Raw genomic sequence first — 22,365 nt, 5'->3', positions numbered from 1 at the left:
TACAAGAGGCAGTGAAATAATCAATGCTGGAACAGTTTCTATCTGCTTTTCATTGCCCTGAACAGCTGGGCAGAGGGGCCCTGTGGAAAAAGGTTAGTTTATGCACACCGAAATGTCCCATGAATCCTCCATAGAGATCTCTAGGAAACTTTCCAGGAGGTAATCAGCAATCCTCTGCCAAAGGTTTCTTGGGAAGGCTGCTTTCTTCCCACATGGTAGGAAACTCTGCCACGCTATTCAGCAATTACTTCAGCAGGCACCATAGCAGTACACACTCCTGGTCTGCAGCCACATGCATGCAAGAGCTGGATCCTTGCAGCCTCAGTTAACCTCAGAAACGAGATACCAGCTGCATTCACCCCCACCTGTGAAAAATGGTGCCAGTATCCTGTACAGTAGCCCTATGTGCTGGCACTAATACCCCATGGCTATCCCCCAGCTTGTCCCAACTTAGCCCTTTCCCCCCGGGTCATCCTCACCATGGCTGGGGCTACCACCATGCTGTGTGAGTGCCAGGGGAAAGCGAGAAAGATGTTACTTGTTTAGATCAAGGGTGTAAATGCACTGACAACACCTCTGTCTATGGTTTCTTTAGCCACTGCAGATGTGCCCTTGACATTCTCCCGCACACTGGGGGAGCACATCACTTAGATAAGGAAAAGAAACTGGAGGGGTAAGACAGACATGTTCAGGGGGGTTCTGCAGTCATCAGATGCTTCAGATTGTGAGCAGAGAGCATGGAGGGAGGCAATCAGTGAGAAATTGTGAAGAGATAATCAGGATAAGAGACAGGGCACAAAAAGATGACAGTGCTGCTGAGACAGCAAACAGACATGCTGTGGTCCCAGGCTGAACACATCCCCCACACATTCCTCATTTCCTCAGGGATCTCAGCAGTACCCCAGGCACTCCACCATGTGGGACAATTTGCAGAATGGCAGCTGGACATACACCCAGCTCCGAGATCCTCACTGACAAATGTGCTTGTGAATTTCCTGTTCCTTCCCCTTTAAAGATACGGAGAAAAGTATGTATGAAGTTCAGGTTACCAATACATAATTGTGATTGCATGGGTGTGAAATAAACCTGAACTTATGGAAAGTGAATGAATCTTTATTATTCTCCAACATATGGTGACTACTGTTAACATTCAGAGACAGTACCAATAGATGCATTTGCAGTGTTACAGCAGCACACACAGTAATCGTTACAAGGTTCCTACCATGCTGAAAGAAAAAAAAGCCTGGCTAAACACATTATGGCAATACAAATGAATGTGGCCCATTGTTAAAAAGCTCCTTCAAAGCCTCCCTGATCCAAATAGCTCCCACTGGGCACCTCTTACAGTCCTAGTATCTGGCCACTCAAAAGCAGCAGACAGCCACTCCACCTCCACACTCTATCCCTGGGAAAACTTCTCCCTCTTTGATTCACATATATTATGAGGGCCACAGCTGGCAGCTATAATCGAGGGGATATTTTCCTCACTGAGGTCTAACCTCCTGAGGAGACAACACCAGTGCCCCTTTAAGTGGCCAAAGGGGCATTCAACAGCTGAGCCTCTGTTGTTGAAGTGCTCCTTGCGCTGCTGTCAACGTGGCTGGTGTAAAGCTTCATGGGCCACAGGAGCAAGGGGTAGACTGGGTCTCTCAGGATCATTACTGGAATTTCCACATCCCCAATGGTAATCCTCTGGTCTGGAAAGAAAGTCCCTGCTTGCAGCTTTCTGTACAGGCCCGTTTTCCTAAAGATGTGTGCGTCATGCACCTTCCCTGACAAGCCTACGTTGATGTCGTTGAAATGAATACAGTGATCCAAAACAGTCTGCAATACCACAGAAAAGTAGCCCTTTCTGTTTATGTACTCCATCACAAGGTAGTCTGGGGCCAAAATTGGAATGTGTGTGCCATCCATTGCCCCACTGCAGTTAGGGAATCCCATTGTTGCAAAACCATCCACTATTTCACACAAATTGCCCAGAGTTACAGTCGTTCATAGCAGGAGGTGATTAATGGCCCTGCACACTTGCATCACAGTAACCCCCAGGGTAGATTTCTCCACTCCAAACTGATTCCTGGCTTGATTGGTAGCAGTCTGGCATTGCCAGCTTCCACACAGTGATTGCCACTTGCTTCTCTACAGTTAGTGCTGCTCTCATTTTGGTGTCCCTATGTCATAGGGCTGTGGTGAGTTCCGTACAGAGTTTCAGGAAGGTAGCTTTGTGCATCCAAAAGTTCTGCAGTCAATGCTCATTATCCCATAATGATGCAATCCTACCACTCAGAGCTTGTTTTGAGCCCAGAACCAACGGTCCACCGAATGTATTAGGAAGCCCATGGTATGATGAAATGGAGAAAGCTGCATGATGGGACACACTTATCCTGCCCCCATGAGGTATTGCAAACCCTTTCCAGTACACCCTGCAGCAGATGGTGGCCAACTGCACAGTGGGATAGCTACCTACAGTACACTGCTCTCTGTATCTATGCAAGAGCTGCTAATGTGGACGTGCTCCGCCAACACAAAGGTCATAATATGGACATGCACTAGCTGTTTAATTAGAATGATTGCTCTAAGTCATTGTAACTTAATTCGACTTAATTTTGTAGTGTAGCATGCCCCAAGAACTAATGGCAAGTGGTACATTTATTTCACCCTAAAGGACTATACTTCTACAGATTTTTGCACAATTACATATGATGGCACATCATTTATCAAATGGTATATTATATACTGCCCTTAAAATTTCATAATGACTACATTCACATCTGGATCTATTATTAATTCACAGATTCACACGTTATAAACAAATGACCATTTAGATCATCTAATCCGTCCTCCTGCCAATGCCAGATTTTCCGTACAGTATGTACTCCAGTGTTCTGCTTATTACCAACTTTCTGGCTATTCACCCTAGCAAGATTTTTCAAGATGGCTTTACTTGCCATTATATTCATGTGTCTGATCATTGCTGATAACAACTACAGCTATTCATTAAAAGCTATCAGGAAAAAGGCATTATTTCACTGAAAGTTGTATTTATATAGCCATGTTGTTTATTCATGAGTTTAATGAAAATATGTATTTTAAAATTATGCAAAGTATAACTGTTATAGATAAAAATGCTTTGCTTTCATTTATTCTAAGATTTGGATATTATTTTAAAAAGACATCAATGTCATACAGAAAAATCTTTATGACATGAAACCAGCTACTTCTTAAGATACTGGGTGCAGGACAAAATGTTTCAACTAGGGAGGCAGCTGAAATTTTACACAGTCTCATTTCCAAGTGTTTGGTTTCTGTATGGTTTACATATTTTAGACGCTGATTTTAAAAACAAAACACTCATTGCCACATATTATCTGTAAAAGCAACTTATAGAAAACTGGCCAGCTCAATATGGAGTGCAAGTGCCTGGACACCTAGAACATTAACCCTCTGCTATTCAACAGTAAAGTGCTCTGCTCCTGTCTCGTGTCAATTGTCTCACATGAGACTCATCTCATACAAAGCTATGCACACTGTTATCGGGACTTGACATGCAACTCCATTGCCATGGCTGCCAATACTTAGGGCTTGCCTACACTGGCACTTTACAGAGCTGCAAGTTTCAGCACTGTGAAGTGCCAGTGTAGACAGTGCACCAACGCTGGGGGGCTCCCAGCACTAGGAGCTATTCCCCTCATGGAGGTGATTTTTTTTTTTTTTTTTTTTTTTTAAAAACAGCGCTGGGAGTGCTCTCTCCCAGCGCTGGTGCCGCGACTACACAGCTAGTGAAGACATGCCCTTAGTATCACAGCACCACCCCATATCTGCTATGAGTGAGCCTACATCATGCTCCTGGCCAAGACCTGTGAGAACCGTGACTTCCCTCTGTATTCAGACCTCTTCGACCACTCACAAGTCTGTCCGTCTTTTAGATGTCCTTTACGATCACTTATGCCACCACATGACATGATGGTGGAATCTGGTCTAACAAGTAGTCAACGAAAACAGTCGTTAATCACTCTCTCATCACCGATCCAACCATCTGCCCACCAGGTTTTGACATGCCACGGCACCTATGGTCATCCCTGAACCGGTTTAGGACAGGGTAATTCTGCGGCCTCTCTCTAATGACCTGTGCTGTAGATGCGATCAACATCAGACTATGTCACAGATCCTTGACAAGTGCCTGCTGGCTTATTTTCATGATGGGCTACTGGCTCTTTGCCTGGCTGATGATGAAGCTATCAAATGGCTGTGCACACGGCGCATATGCTAAGAGAATGAAAGTTGTCTAAACCTTTATTTTTAGCAGTTGTTGATACTGCTAAATGGACTTACTCTGTTACAGCTACCTTTTCCCCTAACATTCCTTGTTTTGTTGCTTTAAATTAAGTTATCACTTTTTCATTTTAAAATGGCATTATAAGTTATAGCAAACTCAATGTCAGAGTAACTATAAATGCATAATTAAAACAAGTTTGTCTTTGTCTTTTATGAAATTAGTTGCATGGTTTTAACCAGATAGTCTGAATCCCACTACCTCACTTCGGGCTGGTCTACATGGGGACATTCAGAAAGGTTAAGTCAAATCAATTGGAAGTGTGAAGTAAATGCATATTAAAACATCCATGTCGATGCTCTCACTCAGAAGTAAAGCGGCCACTTCACTTCTGAATCAGTGTGTCCACAAAGGGATTTAGCAGGCATTAACTTCTGCACATTACCTTCACATTACCTTTAGTTGATTACTCTTAACTCCCAGCGTAGACAAGACCTTAATTTTTCAGTGCCCTCAAGTTCAGTGCCTTTAGTCCCCACATGCAACGTATTTGTTCCATCCCCAGTAAACAAGTCGTGATCCAACAAAAGCACTTAAACACGTTCTTAGCTTTAAACAAGTGAATAGTCCTGTTGACCTCAATGGGTCCTTTAGTACTATTGTTTGTTACTCTATGCACAGTTGTGCTCAACACCAGCAGATGAGGTAAAGAACTGTCAGACCATGGATGGGAGAAATTATTTTCACTGTATGTCTGGTTGATACCCAGTTGAATCCCTAGAACAACTGTGCCATTTACTAAAATTAGTGTTTGGGAATATCTCAACATTGTCAGATTTACGTAACTACCAGCATCTCAGAATTAAAGTGATAGGTTAAAATGTAATCTATTTTCTGACAATCATGGTTTCTAAAAGTACATTTTAGTGGCCCTATTAGTTCTTAGTTTCTTTGTGCACCCCTTCAGTAGAAATCTGGAATTCTTCAGTGAAGAAAAATCTTCGTATTTTTGAGTTGCAGGCCAAAGACTTACAGCAAAAAGAAAGAAGTTTAGTACAGTAATTGCTACTTCCAACAGACTTTGTAAAGCTTCTGTACTACATTTTTGCCAAGTATATATGATAATGCATGATTTAAATGACTGAGATTTTCTAAGAGACATGAAAGACTTTCAATGAGGGTTGGGCACCTAATTTCCTTAGGTATCTGGAAATTGCCCCCAAAGGTACCAACACAACACATTACTTTTTAACTGGATTTAATTGATTAAGCATATTTAAATATTTCATTTTTTTCTGAACAGTTTTACATTCAGTGACAGCTCACCATCAGGAAGTCTCCAACAAGTACTAGCTCTGTCTTTAAAAGTGGTTTTCACAGGTTCTTGTATTACTTTGTTTCACATCCACACACTCTTTTCTCCCTTCTGAACTCAAAGATAAAGCAGATAAATTATAAGACTCTGTAACTTTAAATCATAAGCAACAATCTCACATGGGATTAAAATAATATGTAGCATTTACAAGAACAGAAATGGATACAAAAATAGAATCAGAAAGAAAATGTGAACTGTACTCTCATAATTAAGGCTAAGATTTTGTCTTGGTTATTTTTAGTAAAAGTCCATGGACAGGTCACGGGCAATAAACAAAAATTCATGGAAGCCATGACCTGTGTGACGTTACAGCCCATATTTTTCATAGAAATATGGCTATGATATGAATATGGCCTAAGATATATTTTATGCAAGATGGGTCATGTAAGGTATCACTGGAAAGGTTATGATTTACTAAATGTGATTATCCAATTTATATGCATGCATCATTTCTGTATCTAAAGTTAGGAATATTGACAATGTATCAATTACAACTGTGTGTGTATTTGGGAGACACCCACCAGACAATAGGCCATCAGCTTTGAAAGGCCATTAGGAAGAAACAAGACTTTAAAGATACTAATCTCTCTCCTTCCTGAAAGGTGTCCTGGGACATAGCTGTGACACTACTAGGTCAGGTGATCCTGTCACCTGGTACTAAACACTATCTTGGACTTCTAGTAATTTTTCACTAAAAGGAGTGAGAGGTCAAGACTGGGAAACAAAAGATTCCCACCTTACGTAAATCTTATTTAAGGCTGTGGAGTAAGGAAAACAGGACTCTTCTCCATTTGCCTTCCTGCCCAAAAAGAAAGACTGCTGAAAGTATCTGAAGAGAAAAAGGAACTGAGCGGTGGGAAAGGCAAGGACTGAGTCCAGACTGAGACAGAGGAATCTAGTCTGTAAAGAGAAATAACTGGAACTCTGAGCTACAAAACTCTGCATCCTGCCTAATTCAACATTTAGGGTGAAAAATTACATTTTGTAACCTGTTTCTTTAGTGAATCAAGCTTGGTTTGCATGTTTTGTTTTATTTGCTTAATAATCTGCTTTGTTCTGTTTGCTATCCCTTATAATCACTTAAAAGCTGTCATTTGTAGTTAATAAACTTATTTCTTGTTTATAACATAACCCAATTTGTTCAATCCATATCTTGGGGGGTAGGAGGGTGGCAAGAAGCAGTACATATCTCTCTTCACATTGAGGGAGAGGGCAAATTTTTATGAGCTTGCACTGTGCAGATCTTTCTATACAGTGCAAGATAATTATTTTGGGTGTACTTTCTAAAGGGAAGTGGCACTTCAGTGATGGGCAATTTCCTAGCTAAATAGTCTCAGAGAGCTGTTTGAAAACTCTGTGTGATTCTACAGCTGGTGCTCCCTACTTGTATGTGTGCTGCCAGAGAGCACGACTCTGCAAAACAGGGAGAGAGAGACCAGGCTAGCGGAGCAGGCAGGCTCAGTGAAATCCCAGTACATTACATTGCATACCAGAAGGGGGAATCTAACCCATCATAACCTGTCTGTGACTTTTGCTGCTGTGGCTCCATGGTTTCCCCCACCACCGTGGTGGCTGGGAGCTGTGTGGTTCCCCCTCTGCCCATGGCAGCTGGGAACTGCACAGTGACCATATTTCCCAAAGAGAAAACGGGACATCTCCCAGCCGCTCGCCTAAGGCTTCCTCCTCCCTCTTCCCCCAAACGAGGCTGTTGTCCATTGCTGGAACCCTGAGGAGAGCCCCCTCAGCAGTCTGTCACCTGTCGCTGGAACCTTGCAGGGGGCCCTGTCACCTGTTGCTGGAACCGTCAGGGCCCCACTGGCTGCCAGCTCCAGAGTCCCGCAGCCCCTGGGGATGAAGCAGAGAATGTCATGGAGGTCTCTGCAAGTCACTGATTCCGTGACTTCCATGACCTCTGTGACATAAACGTAGCCTTAATCATAATCACCTAAACATTTAGATTAGAAGACGCACAAAGAGACACCCCATCTGACATTTTGGTCCTCCAAAACATGTAAATAGATGTTTGTGTTTTTAGTATCCTAGATCATCAAATCAGGTCTTCTCCAGTGAGCTCTTTACCCTTCTTGGGCCAAACAGTATGTTAAATGAGATACACAGCTTTCCAATTTTCCTTCTTTAAAGACTTTCTCCAAGCTGAAGGCCAAATCCAATCTTTCCTGGTGCAGGCCAACTGGAGTAACAGATTTATTCCTGTCAAAAGGTCACCTCCCTATTCTAGAGCTCCACCCAGTCATACACAGGAATGCAGCCTGAGTTTCCATAGTGACACCTGATGTCATCTCTATATTATTTTAGGGCTGTAGAAACTTGTTTTTATTAAAAGCTGCTTTGAGAAAACTTCAAAGGCTAAGTCTGCATACAAAATTTTGCATAATCTGTAGTTTAGGTTAATCTTCAAGGGTTTAACATAATTCCTTGCAACATGTATTCAAACTACATCCCAATCACAACGTATAAATGACACACTGCAGACATTTTCTAGAGAATGCTTCCGAATTTATCTCCGGGAAGCATGAAAACCCTAAAATAATATTTACCTTTTATGTTTAAAGCCTGTTTCATCTACACTTTGGCAACATAATAATCAATCTTTCTTTTATAACAACCCTATAGTCCTGAGACACTATATAATTAAAAGATCTTTTTACCCCTTAGAGTATGTTTCCATGTTGAAAATAAAACACGGATTAACGACCAACACCTTCATCAGGGCTAGAAACTATCAACTTCTAAGTGGATTCACATCCAATTTAGGCAAACTGGTGTCCATAGGTACTGGAATTAGGAGTGCTAGGGGTGTAGCAGGACCCCCTGACTTGAAGTGGTTTCCATTATACACAGGATTTACAGTTTGGTTCAATAGTTCTCAGCAACCCCACTATAAAAATTGTTCTAGCATTCCTGCTGGTGCCTCATTTTCAAGTGTACAGAATTTGGCACTGTGTACTAGTTCTGCCCTCCAATACTCCTAATGCTATATTTCAAATTGGCTACCAAGTGAAAAACCCCTCTCAACCCAATTTCTGGGAAAATTACAGCCATCAACCATATCTTAAACCTATAGAGACTCTACCCCTTAAGGTGCAAATTGATTTTTCTGTACAATATAGTGAGTGCATCAGTGTTTCTCTGACCTCATCAAATATTCCGAGTTCCACTGACACAGTGCAGTGGCTAGGATACAGCAAGAACACATGAGCTCTGCAGAAACAGTCTCTCTCCAAGCATTCATACTCCACTCATCATTGTAGTAACTGACACCTAACATTACAATCATATTTAATATAACCTTACAGGTGAGGAGGGCAATGACATATCTCCTTATGAGAAAAAAGCATCATGAAGAGATTAAGAAAAAAGGAGGACAGAAAATTAGATGAAGATTACAGATACATCAGAAACCCACAAATTTATTGTCCTATCTCAGGGAGCCTGATTATGTCCCATCAGGCACTGACTGGGGTACAAGGTCCAACGGTCTGGTCACACTAGATATTCTTACTCTCCAGTGTAATTTCAGTGTATAAAACACACTTAAACTGGAGAAAAGCTGAATCTATGGCTGGTCAGAAAGAATGCCATAAATTGCTTTTGAGACACTGCTTCTCTTACCAAAGTACAAAAACTTCATAGTGAAGGCACTGCACTAGGACTCGAGAAATTTAGGTTTGATTTCTAACTTTCCAAAAGATTTCCTGTGTGGTTTTGAGCAACACATTTTAGTCTCGACGCCTCAAAACAAGGATGATACTTCTGTTCTCCCACCCTATTTAGGATGTCAGCTCCTCAAAGCAGGGACTGTCTCTTACTAGAGTAGAGCCTCAGAGTTATGGATACCTCAGGAATGGAGGTTGTTCATAACTTTGAAATGTTTCATAACTTCGAAATGTTCCACAAGCCCCGACGCTCCCCCCGCCTTTAAAATTCTGAGCCCCAGTGCTCCCAAGGGTCAGAAGCCCTGACCCCCACCCTATGCCCAGAACCCTGCCCGCCACCACACACATACCCTGCGGTTGCAGCCCCAACCCCACTCCTTCCCTGGCTAAAGCCCTGAGGCAGTACAGTATTTGTTGGAGGGAGGGAGGTGGTTGTTTGTTTGTGTCTCTGCTTCTGCCTGATTGATTACTTCCAGCTCCACAGGGTGTCCAGCTGACCAGTAAGTCCATAACTCTGGTGTTCATATCTTTGAGGTTCTATTGTATGTGTATGTACAGGACATAGCACAATGGTACCCTGCTCTTGGTGGGATTTCAAGGCCCTACTGTTATACAAACAAGTTAATAATAGGCACTGACTGGCTCCAGAAAGCCACAATCAGCTCTGCAAGGTGGGGAAAAAGACCCTTGTGAGTGACTCAATAGAGACTTAGACATTAGCTGCTAATAGCTCCAAAGAGTCAATCCTCAGTGAGCATGCTCAAACCTTTCAGCTCCTAGTACTAACCAGACTGCACGTGCACCGTCCCCACAGTGATGAATCATACTCCAGCCCAGGACTACAGGATGAAGCTGAACTTTCCTGCACTGGCTGCTCAGAGCCAGGGGGAGGCTGGGCACTGCACATGAAGGCAGCAAGCCCATCTCTCCCATGTTTAATGACATCCCCAACCAACTAGCACCCAGACTGCATGGAGGAAGTCATCTGATTCAAATAGAGAGAAGCTAAAAAGCACAGGCAACCTTGAGTCTCACATTTACACATCAAATGCAAGTATGCATAACTTTTGAGCACTTGACTTTGCAACCTTAATGTTATTTTAACTTATTTTTGTGTGCACTGTATATAAAATATAAAAATGCTGACTGTGTAGTTCATTGTGTTTATCTGTGTCATTGAATGAACCCAAAAGTCTATTTATTGCCATTAATGGGAGTTGTGCCTGCTCACCAAGGTGATTAGTTATATATTTGCAACTAAAGCAACATGGGGTGACTAGGTGTCCAGTTTTCGACCGAAACACCCAGTCCAAAAGGGATCCTGGTGGCTCCGGTCCGCATCGCCGACCGGGGAATTAAAAGTCCAGTCGGAGGTGCTGTGCAGGTAAGGCAGGTTAGTCCCTACCTGTCCTGGCTCTGCGCTGCGTCCCAGAAGCGGCCAGCAGGTCCGGCTCCTAGGCGGGAGGGCCACGGGGTTCCACATGCTGCCGCTGCCCCTGCCCTGAGCACCAGTTCCACACTCCCATTGGCTGCAAACCACGGCCAATGGGAGCTACACGGGCAGTGCCTATGGGCAAGAGCAGCGCGCAGAGCCACCTGCTGCACCTCCGCCTAGGACCCGGACCTGCTGGCTGCTTCTGGGGCGCAGCTAGGAGTCAGGACAGGCAGGAATCCTGCCTTAGCCTCTGCCCGCAGCTGACTGGGAGCCACCAGAGGTATGCCTGCACCTTAACCCCCTGCCCCAGCCCAGAGCCCCCTCCCACACATAAAGCCCTCTGCTCCACCTCCCGAGCCTGGAACCCCCTCCTGCACCCAAATCTCTCATTCCCAGCTCCATCCCCCAGTCAGAGCTCTCTCTCCCTCCCACACCTCAACACCCTGCACCCATCCAAAGCCCTCTCCCACACTCTGAACCCCTCATTTCTGGCCCCACCCCAGAGCCCACACAACCAGTTAGATCCCTCAGAAAGTGAGGGAGGGAGAGTGAGCCACTGAGGGAGGGGGAAAGGGCAGGGCTAGGGTGTTTGGTTTTGTGGGATTAGAAAGTTGGCAACCCTAAAGCAACAGCAGGCTTGAGTTAACCTGGTAGGCAGGGGTCTAGAATCAACTAGAATTGCTAGCTCATGCTGCCATGTCTTCGCCACTATTGTTACCCATACTACCTACATTCAAGTTAGCATAAATATGCCTACCCATGCTACTACCACTCTCTGACTTTTCAGTGGAGACTAGTGAGAACAGTAACTGTAAGGTGCTAGCAGACACTGCAGAGAGACGCATATACCCAGCAGACACAGAGAGATGTGATTCCACCTCTCTCACAAACTCTAAACACATGTTTTCTTTGCTTTCTCCCTTGGGGCTGGAGTATATCAGAATTATGGACCACATCCTCTGCCACACAGATAGGAAGAGGAGACTACAGAAACCAGGCCTAAGCTGCTGCTTGCGTATCAAATAAATGCCAGGATGATTCCTCCCGCCAGCCCAGCTTCCTCATCTGCAACTTCACTGCGAGCCGCCGACAGCAGCTCCAGCGAGGCAAAAAACAAAACAAACCCCCCCCCCCCAACAACTGAAGCCACAGGCCAGAGTGGGAGCGACAGGTAGAATCTGAATCACCGCAAGTCACCCTCCCACCTGAGAGGACAACAAAGAAAACACAGGGAAGAAGCAAAGTGGCTGTTCTGAAGCCAGTTCCTCCCTCTCCCCCTACGTGGTTCTGAGCCAAAGCAGAGACACCACCCCGTAAACAGACACACAATGGGGGTTATGGCAAAGGCCGGGGGGGGGGGGCGGACCACACATTTTTACCCACCGTCGTGTAAGCAGGAGATATAGGGTCCTATCCTATGTTCAGTTCCTCTCCCTGCAGGCGCCCCCTCCACGGCTCCAGACAGGGCAAATCAGCCCCGCTCTCGGGGATTTCTCCTCCCGCAAACCAAACGTGCAGAAGAACCACCCCACAAAAGCCACCTCGCTTCGACTGGCGGGCTGGGGTTGGGGGGAAGGGAGAGAAGCAGCCAAGAGAGCAAACCCTTCAACCCCCAAACCTACCAAACTCCAGCCGCGAGGAGGGAGCAGCGGGGCTGCTCGAGTCCCGTCCACGCCTGCCAAATTGCTGGGCCGGACGGACCTGCGCAGCAGGGGGCTGTCTCTCCATTGCCCCCGCCGCCGCCGCCAGCGCTGAACCGACGAGCAGGGCAGGGGGCGGCGAGTCCAAAGTACGAAACAACAACCACCGGGGAAAGCGGAACGGGGTGGGGGGGGGGGCAGACTCCGAGCTGGGGCCGGGGAGAGGGGGTAGCGCTCTCTGCCTGCAGCGCGGTTGGTGTAGGGACCATCCGGGCGCCGCCCCCCTCCCCCCGCCAACCACCGAACCCCTCGGGTCCAAACCACGCCGCGACCCTCCCCGGGGCATCCGAGCGCCTCCCTCGGGCACTCACCCCTCCGCTGCGCCCTCCAGGTCTCCGGCCGAGGGGGGGGGGGCGGGAGGAAAGCTGCTCGCGGACCGGTGAGGGGAGGGGCTGGCCCGTAGCACTAGCCCTGCGCTCCCCCCGCACGCGCTCGCTCTCCACTGTTTGTGTTGACGTGAGAGGCTGCAGCGGGGGGGGGGGGGAGGGGTTCCACCAGCTGAGAGGATGTAAACACTGGGGCTCACGTGGTCCGTCCTCAGGTGGAGGGAGGCCGCCTCCGTGCCCAACTGGCTGAGGGGAGCCTCACGTGATCTGGGGATAGACTCCGCCCTGCAACCCAAAGGACCAATCAGGGGATGAAGCTTGTGTGTCGTCACCCGTCGCCTAGGGGCGTTAAGCACCGACGAAGCAGCCACCCCTCCACCCCCAAGTCCCGTGTCTATCAAAGGGGCAGGCAGGCGGGGCGCGGCGCTGCCTAGTGCAGCTGGCGGAGGGTGACGAACTCTCACCCGTCGGGAGCCACCGCCCGTCGCCCCAGAGCTGCAGCAAGGCCCTGCTGCCCCTGGCACCGGGGCTCGATGCAGGGAGCAGGCACAAGGGGGAGCAGGTGGAGTAAAGGGCAGGGCAGCGCAGGAAGAGCGGGGGCGAGGTGGGTGGGACTCGGGAGACCAGAGGCAGAAGGCGGGGGGGGGAGTGATTTAGCCTGTGCAATCCCCGCAAAGGTTTTCGGAGTAGCAGCCGTGTTAGTCTGCGTTCGCCAAAAGAAAAGGAGGACTTGTGGATGCATCCCATGAAGCGAGCTGTAGCTCACGAAAGCTTATGCTCAAATAAATTTGTTAGGCTCCCAGGTGCCCCAAGTCCTCCTGTTCTTTTTGCGAATCCCTGCAAAGTCACTGCTGGGGCGGGAAGAACCGGCACTCTAGGGCCCAGGTGAGTCCTGTCCTAGGCCCTGCCGTGCTCCTAGCCTGGCCCTTAAATCCTGTCCTACCCACTGTTCAGAGAAGCCCCCCTATCCCAGGGCTATCCACGCTGAGGGTGTTTCCTGTGCCTGGAGAGAAGCCCCCAGGGGAGATAGAGCTTCTTTAGGTCACAGCCACAGAGTGCCCCTTTGGGGAGGAAAGAAGGGTTGTAGCCTCCCTAACCCCAGCACAGAGGCCATGGCTTTCCCCTTGCTAGGGCCCTGAAGGAAGAGGAGGGGGGGAATGGGCACTCGTGGAAACTAACAGGCCTCTGGAATGCTTCAAAGGAGGTAGGGAAGCCGGAACTATCAGAGGGGAATAGGGCTGGAGAGCAGAATAGGGTTGCCAACTTTCTAATTGCACAAAACCAAACCCCTTGCTTTGCCTTGCCTTGCCTTGTCTTCCCCTGCCCTGCCCTGCCCTGCCCTCCCCGTTCCCTGAGGCCTCCCCTCTTCACTTACTTTCACTGGGCTGGAGCAGGAGTGTGGGAGGGGGTGAGGGCTCCAGCTGGGGATGATGGGTTTGTAGGGCACAAGAGGGGGAGGAGTCTGGGCTGGGGCCAAGGGGTTTGGAGTGTGGGAGGGGGTGTGGGCTCTGGGAGGGAGGTTAGATGTGGGAGGGGGCTGGCGTGCAGGAGGGGGTTCTGACCTGGGGCAGGGGGTTCAGGGTGCAAGGTCTGGATGGGTGGCACTTACCTCAGGCAGCTCCCGGTTAGCAGGGCTAAGGCAGGCTCCCTGGCTCTGCGCTGCTCCTGGAAGCGGCCAGCATGTCCCGGCCCTTAGGCAGAGGCATGGCCAGGCAGGTACTGTTCCATGGTTCCTGGTCAATGGGAGCTGCAGGGGCGGGGGCATCACATGGTGCTTCCCTGATTGCCCCCGCCCCGACATGCTAGCCGCTTCCAGGAGCTGCACAGAGCCAGAGAGTCTGCTGTAGCCCCGCTGTGCCACCAAGTGGACGTTTAATGGCCCAGTCAGCAGTACTGACTGGAGCCACCAAGGTCCCTTTTTGACCGGGCGTTCCAGTTGAAAACTGGACAGCTGGCAACCCTAGAGCAGAAGCACCTTGATGGAGACCGGAGAGAAGGGGGAATAGTGGCAGACTGGAGAAGCCAAGGGCAGGTAGGGAGCAGAGTTGGCGCTTAGGCCTCAGTAAGTTGTGGTAGATGATGGGAGCTTATTTCTCAGCAACTACTGGTGAACGGAAGTAGAAGGGATTGGGATAGCTTGAAGATACGACTGGAGCAGCTGTTGCATGAAGTGTTAGAGCTCCAGGAGTGGAGATGTTGGTTTGGTGCAAGGGGGCTGAAGGAACAGAACGTGTTTGAGTTTAGGAAGCAATGGGACAAAGGAGTACAGGTGGCAGAGCCTGTAGTCTGTTGGGTTGGAGACAGGCAAAAAAATGGGGCTGCAGGGAATGGGAACGGATGGAGTCTAGGGTCAAGGAGAGGGAAGGCAGCTGATGGTATCAGATTGAGAGAGCAGTAAAAATCAAATATTAAGAAGGCCAGCAAAAGGAGTGAGGGCAGCAGTGGTCAGGGTTTTTGGCTAGTGGGGTTGGGGAAGTGAGGACTGGAGGCCTTGTTCCAGGTGCAGAGGGCTATAAGTAGAGCAGTTGGTGCTGCAAGTAAAGGAAGTTGGTGGAGTTCAAGCTGATAACCCAGGTTTAGGTGGCTTGGATACAGAGGGGTTGGAAGATGGGAAGGTAGGAGATTGGGAGTAGCAGGTCATTTGTGCCCAGGGCTGGCCTAATTTGGGGGAGCTGAGATGCTGCTGAAAGAGGGGCCACATTAAGAGAGTAGAGCAAGGGGACTCACAAGACAGCACAGCTGTTGAAGGAGCTGGTTCTGCAGTAAAAAGCAACAGCACTCACCCTCCTAAGCTGGTGCCTGCAGGGAGCAATAGCTGTGCTTAGCTAACACCCTCGATAGAGACATCTGGTGCCACAAAGGGTTGTGTATCTCCCAGGACAAATTTCAAGAACAACTCTGAATTTCTGGTAACCTGAGTGAGACTGGGTCAGACCTCAGAAACCGACAGATATGGTAGTATAACGGCTATACCTCTACATGACAGACAAAGATGGAAAGACAGTAAATTTCTTTATCAGGGAGTCAGGCTCACCACCCAGCTAAGGGGAAGTCACTATACAATCTGTGACTGATTGAACTCTTCAAAAACGTTATATCGGAACAGTAATGTTTTTGGACAGAGGAGTGAAATACATATTTCCCATTATGTTCATGATGAAACACAGGCAAGGAGACTGTCCCTGGATTGGTAAATTTCTGCAAGTTTTAGAAAAATAGCCGTTAAAGTCAGCATACACTAGGAAACTTCAAAAATCCTGTTTACAGAAGCTGATAGTAAAAGTTTCACAAACAGGGGAAAAAAAGTAATACAGTTGCCTAGAGTTAGATCAGTACAATCAGACCCCTACCGACTAACTTTACTAGTTCAGGACTGCATTGATCAGAGAAGATGGGGTTCCCAAAAGGCAACAGGGTCCAATGGATTCAGCAAAGGCCTATGAGCTGCAAACTCCCAAATTCTAATCCTGGCTCTGCCATTGATTCATTGTGTAGTCTCAGGGAAATCACATTAACATCTCTAGCTTTGTCTGTGCTGCGAACTGTCCTTGCAACTTGCATTTGGTATGACTGAACCTGTGCAAGTTGCGACAGTGCAGTGCATCCATATTAGATACACTATTGTGGATGCAGGACTGACACATATCTCTATAGTTCACTCCGTGCAAGCATTTCAGGAGCGCTACAGTGGGACCTATCCCACAGGTCTGAACATAACCACTTGTAGTAAGCGCATGCCTGATAGCAGTGAATTGAATAGATTTCTACAGTAAAATGATTGTGCTACATTCTGTATTATGCAATTTAATTGTTAGATAATACTAAATATAATTTGGTGTTAGGTTACTAGTCCTCACAGATTAGTTCAATATTTTCAGTTGTATTTACCTAGGTGAGAATCTGCATGTGCATCCCTTAGAGTTATGCTCCGACACTGCTCCTTGCAGCAAGATGTCTAGGGAGCCTCTGCAATTCCTTCCCTCCTGCCCAATTCATTAGTACTGTACCTAATAATACATTTTGACATCCACCATTAATGTGTGACTGGCAGTTATTGAAACTTTTTAATTTAAAAAAAAAATCTCCAATCATGTATCTCTTGTTTGCTACCTAGGTTCCAGAGAAGTGTGTTCAGAGGTCCATGGTAATGTTTCCTGCAGGAACTATACCACAGTGAGGGGAATCTGAAGATCTCAGGTGTGAAGAGGATTGGTTAATAAGACTAATGATTTCACTATATCATTAGATAATGAATTACACCCTCTCACTGACTGCTACTAACTTCTCCCTGCAAGAGTTGACTCATCTCTGGATCCCATTAAGACCGCTTCTGAAAAGCGAATATTTGCCTTTGGAGTGGTCCAACAGGAACCAAGTGAAATCAGAATGCAGCTAGAGTAAGGTGTTTTTTCTAAAAGTTTCTCCTTGATGTTTACACTCTTTCTATACTGTTACAGCCTTTGCTTTATTTAATGCACAGTATACACAGTTCCATCTATCCCCATAATTATTTTGCTTATTTCTGATCTCTTTTGACCTGTCAGCATCTGTCTGGTATTTATGAAGACTTCAAATAATATATCTGGCCTATCCACCCACTCATAATTTTAAAATGAATGCAGTTTCAACACAGTCATCAAAGCCAAGGTCTCATTTGCTGACCTATGCTGGGTAACTCCAGTAGAACCACAATTTTGTGAACTCCAGTCTTATGAATGACTGGCTATATGATCCATTTTGCCTGACAGAAAAAAGAAACAAAACAAAATATAGCAAAAGTGATGTTGATGAAGAACAAGTTGACATCTCTTCACCTTCTGGTGCCTTAAGTGCATTAAAAATCACTTTGTAGTGGTTTGAAGGACAAGAAGAAAGTGATGCAGTGCACTATACTGCAACTGATGCATCATACCTGCTGTAATTCTGAGATGTTCAATCTTAAATCTTTGATTTTAAGAGCTCCTCAATCCCCTATTAGTTCATAAAATAGTGATTTTTCTGTAAGCAGGAGGCCAAGATCTCCTACTATTTTCCCTAGAGTATATACCTCCAGTGTTCTGAGTATCATTCTAGCTCAAATAGTTTCTAGTGCCCAAGCCTGTTCCTAGTGATGCTAATGGCAAAACTCTTTTCCTTTCAGTGGGGAAGGGAAGAATGAAACCTTCAGTGTCAAACCTCTGAGAATAGCTGCTAATTGGTATGACTTCTGTATTTAATTGAAAAGCCAGTATCACATTCATTAAGTTGTAAAAAAAAATTTGCAATATTGTGAGCATGAAAAACATGTATAATGACTTTGGAGTCTTATTCTATTTAGAGATGGGATGAACAGATTGTTTACTGAGGCCTATGTGAAAAATTAAATGAATGGCTTCAGAGTCTGAATTTTTGTTTGCAGTTGACTCTTTCCTAATTTATAATAAAATGGAAAGGCCCATTTCAGATAGATAGATATAGATATCTATCTATTTTAAAAGCACCTTATTTTCACATTTTATTTGTGGTCTTAAATTGGAAACAGGTAAAGTCTGAAAAGGCAGCAGCCATGCTTTTGAGGGGAATAATACTATTCTAAAACACAGGAAGGGAAATCATGTCTGGTTATCATTTTTTTCCAATTCTAATTATATGTCTGCCACAGTCTTTTTACATGGACTACCCCCAAGTCTCTTATAGTAGTTAGAGAAAAACAATTCAGGGCTTTCTCCATAGTTCACCATGACAGGCCTTTCAATATAATTGTCCTGGACCTTTTGTACCAACCGCAATAGACCTTTTCTATTGGTTTGATTGACTCTTAAAATCACTCTCAAAAATTACGTGACTAAAAATGGAGGAGACTTTATCTAGTCTGTAACTCTGGAAAATAATCTGGAAGACAGTAATGTGAACCAGCAGACACACTGATTATCTTTAGAATAAAATGTATTGTAGTATGCTGATATTCAACAGAATGGCCATAAACCTTCAAAGAAAACCCTATAATAAGATTTTATTTCTATATTTTGCTAATTTAATTTTGATGGAAGTATTCCAATCACCTCTAATTTTTGTGATGTTATTTAACATTTTGTTAGGTCAGTTTTCTTAGTTTTCCGTTTTCTCAGTCCATTACAATTGAATGGATGTGGGATAGGATGATCTCTCTGCACTCAGCTTTAAAAAGAATTTTTAAAAAAATAGAAACTTCAGTGTTCGGGTCTGTCAGGAAATTCCAAACTCTCAAACATGTACCAGTCTACAATTATAATACAAGTTCTGCCATGCATTAGTTAACAGAGGGTAGATGCATATTCTCTCATATAGCCTTGCCTGTACAGTCTCTGTACCTGTAGTACACCAATTGCAGTACAATAATTTGATCAAATCAAATCGTGATGACTTTGAGATGTGGATAGCTTAAACAATTCTTCTATTCATTTGAATGGAAGTTAGCATCCTAAGAAAATCTTATTTCACATCAAATATATTACACAACAGGCCTGTCAGAGCAGTGGTAGGTCAAGGTGCTTCACACACACTGAGTTCAAGACCTCAATAAGTGCACTTTACAATAGACTTACAAGGAATATAATTTAAGACCCAAACTAAGAAAGGTGGCTTATTTCAGTTGATGTCTCCCAAGATAATGGAAAAGGTTGGCTTCAGCCGTCATCTAGCAGGAGAGGATATAACTTGGCATGCCTCTACTCTCCAGTCTTGTTCCTCTCTCCACAGTGTTATATATTACACCTCTCAGGGAATCAGCACTCTGTTGACAATGATTCTAAGTAATCTTATTATCAGAGAGCAGAAGCAGATGTCTCTCTAGGAAGCAGATTTCAGAGTAGCAGCCGTGTTAGTCTGTATTCACAAAAAGAAAAGGAGTACTTGTGGCACCTTAGAGACTAACAAATTTATTAGAGCATAAGCTTTCGTGAGCTACAGCTCACTTCATCGAATGCATCCGATTAAGTGAGCTGTAGCTCACGAAAGCTTATGCTCTAATAAATTTGTTAGTCTCTGAGGTGCCACAAGTACTCCTTTTCTTTTTTAGGAAGCAGATGTCTCCCTGCCTTCCAGAAGTGCTTTGGAAATCTAAATAATTTGTGTTTAGTGCTTAGATACTACGGGCCTAATTCTCCACTGCCTTTCACCTGTGGTTGTAATTAATATAAATGGAAAGTAAGTACAGTAAAATTCTACCAAATCAAAACAGCAGCATTTTACACCGGCTTTGCACTGCTGTACACAACTATGGAAGTCAGACCTATACTACTGAACTATCTATTTAAGAAAGAGTTTTCGTTATTTTTAAAAATATGAAGATTTGTAATGCTGTTCTTATTGAAATGAATGACAACCCTGAACTACATGTAATTAAAGGAAAAGAAGCAAATAGAGGTGTGATGGGTTTGGTCACAGAGACCCCCTTGTAACTGCCACCTGATGGTGCTGAGACTACCTCTGAGCCCATTTTCTCTGCCAGTTTGGGCCTCCAGAAACCTGCCTTGTTGAGCCAGACATACCACTCTGCTCCAACACAGACCCACGGTCTGGACCATGCACCCCTAAGCTGCAGACTTAAGTGAAAATAGCTTAAGAAGTACTCCTGTCTCCAGCACCCAGAAACCCAGTTCCCAATGGGGTCCAAACCCCAAATAAATCTGTTTTACTCTTATAAAGCTTATTCAGGGTAAACTCAAATTCTTCACCCTCTAATAACTCTGATAGAGAGATATGCACAGCTGTTTGCTCCCCCAGGTATTAATTGCTTACTCTGGGTTAATTAATAAACAAAAGTATAACAATTAGGATTTAAGTGGTTCTAAGTAATAACAGACAGAACAAAGTAAGTTACCAAGCAAAATAAAACAAACACACACATCTAGGCCTAATACAGTAGGAAACTGAATACAGGTAAATCTCACCCTCAGAGATGTTCCAATTAGATTCTTGATGCATCCGGTGAAGTGAGCTGTAGCTCACGAAAGCTTATGCTCAAATAAATTTGTTAGTCTCTAAGGTGCCACAAAGTACTCCTTTTCTTTTTGCGAATACAGACTAACACGGCTGCTACTCTGAAACCTTTCACAGACTAGACTCCTTTCTAGTCTGGGCCCAATCCTTTCCCCTGGCTCAATCCTTGTTCCAGCTCAGGTGGTAGCTAGAGGATTTCTCATGTCTATAGCCCTCTTTGCTGTTCCACCCCCTTTAGTAGCTTTTGCACAAGGCGGGAATCCTTTTTCTCTAAATGGAAAAGCATCAGGTTTAAGGTGGATTCCAGTACCAGGTGACATGGTCACATGTCCTGTGAGACCCCAAGCCTTCATTCTTTCTGGCCTGACTTGCAGGAAGGCTTGCAAGTAAACAGAGCCATTTACAACCAATTGTTGTAGTTGATGGGAGCCATCAAGATTCCAAACCACCATTAATGGCCCACACTTTGCATAATTACAGTATGTTATTTCATATTTCTAGTTCCAGATACAAGAATGATACATTTATACAAATGGGATGACCACACTCAGTAGATAAGCTTTGTAATGATACCTTACAAGAGACCTTTTGCATGAAGCATATTCCAGTTACATTATATTCACACACATTAGCATATTTTCATAAAATCATATGGAGTGCAACGTCACAATATGCATAGTAGATAGCTTTCAGAATTTAATCTCAGGTATTCCAAATATCAAAAATTTAGTCTTATCACCTAATTGGCTACCACATTTCATTTTATTTTTAGATAGAGCAATTTTTCCTCACAGACTATAAAAAAAAAATGCTTGAACTTGCTTACAAGCATCATGAACTTAAAGGGAAGATGTAATCAACATTCCTTTATCTAGGTGAAGAACACTTTATTAAGTGACAGATTACTTTAATTCATGCTGCATTTATTCTTTGCATATATTTCTGTTTAGATAATGAAAATCAATGTGGTGAGTTTCATTTTTGTTTCAAGTTTACTTGCTTGTGTGTTCTTAAATGCTACAGTAATTGAGTTTCAAATATTGCAGGGAATATTTACATTTTAAAACAACTTATTTCCTTGACATTTTATTTCTAATAATGTTACAGCATTTTGGTTGTTAAAAATGTAAATTTTGGACCAAGTTAAGTTGACAGTGTCCCTTTAAATACTTTTGAAGTTCCACTACTGAAGATGTATTAACTTCTAAGTTTTTGAATGACAATGCATAATACATTTCTGTATTACCCATATTTCACTAGGGATTTGTGTATTCTGCTCACAAGAATCAGGGCAGTAAGAAGTGTTGTAGCTGTGTTGGTCCCAGGATATTAGAGAGGCAAGGTGGGTGAGGATTATTTATTGGACCAATTTCTCTTGATGAAAGAGAAAAGCTTTCAAGGTACACAGAGCTCTTCATGTCTCTAAGTAGTAAGCAGACAACTAACTCACTCAGTGAGAGGAACAATTAATAAAATGAGGAATATTTATACCCTTTTCTTATTTATTTCACTTTGTGGATGTGCATTTTAACGCTGATAGCACTTTTGGGAAAGCTGCAAAAAGATAAAAATAAGTGCATCTTCTTCCCTCTACTTGATATATTCAATGGCTAATGCAGACTA

General features: G+C 44.7%; 1 protein-coding gene and 1 long non-coding RNA gene across 17 annotated transcripts in view; one reads left to right on the top strand and one right to left on the bottom strand.

The window, feature by feature from the left end:
• Positions 1 to 12,916, bottom strand: part of PCMTD1 (protein-L-isoaspartate (D-aspartate) O-methyltransferase domain containing 1) — an 87,153-nt gene extending 74,237 nt beyond the window's left edge. The window contains exon 1 of one of the 5 annotated variants that reach the window (XM_038388904.2): positions 12,769 to 12,916. The gene's annotated coding sequence lies outside the window, so the exon portion shown is untranslated. Of the gene's footprint in view, positions 1 to 12,136; positions 12,564 to 12,768 lie in introns of those variants that run through there. The other 4 variants (XM_038388911.2, XM_038388906.2, XM_038388905.2 and 1 more) reach the window with 4 other exon arrangements.
• A 42-nt stretch (positions 12,917 to 12,958) lies between these two features.
• The window catches only part of LOC119851156, an 87,828-nt gene continuing 78,421 nt past the window's right edge, over positions 12,959 to 22,365 (top strand). For 5 of the 12 annotated variants that reach the window (XR_005291159.2, XR_005291158.2, XR_006278847.1 and 2 more), the window contains exons 1-2: positions 12,959 to 13,345; positions 16,898 to 17,980. This is a non-coding gene — a long non-coding RNA (uncharacterized LOC119851156). The remainder of the gene's footprint in view (positions 13,346 to 16,897; positions 17,981 to 22,365) is intronic. The other 7 variants (XR_005291164.2, XR_005291163.2, XR_006278844.1 and 4 more) reach the window with 3 other exon arrangements.

The sequence above is a fragment of the Dermochelys coriacea genome, chromosome 2, assembly GCF_009764565.3.
Source record: "Dermochelys coriacea isolate rDerCor1 chromosome 2, rDerCor1.pri.v4, whole genome shotgun sequence".
Classification (NCBI taxonomy): Eukaryota; Metazoa; Chordata; order Testudines; family Dermochelyidae; genus Dermochelys; species Dermochelys coriacea.
The sequence above is the reverse complement of the archived record's forward strand: the minus strand, read 5'-3'. Positions and strand labels throughout refer to the sequence as shown.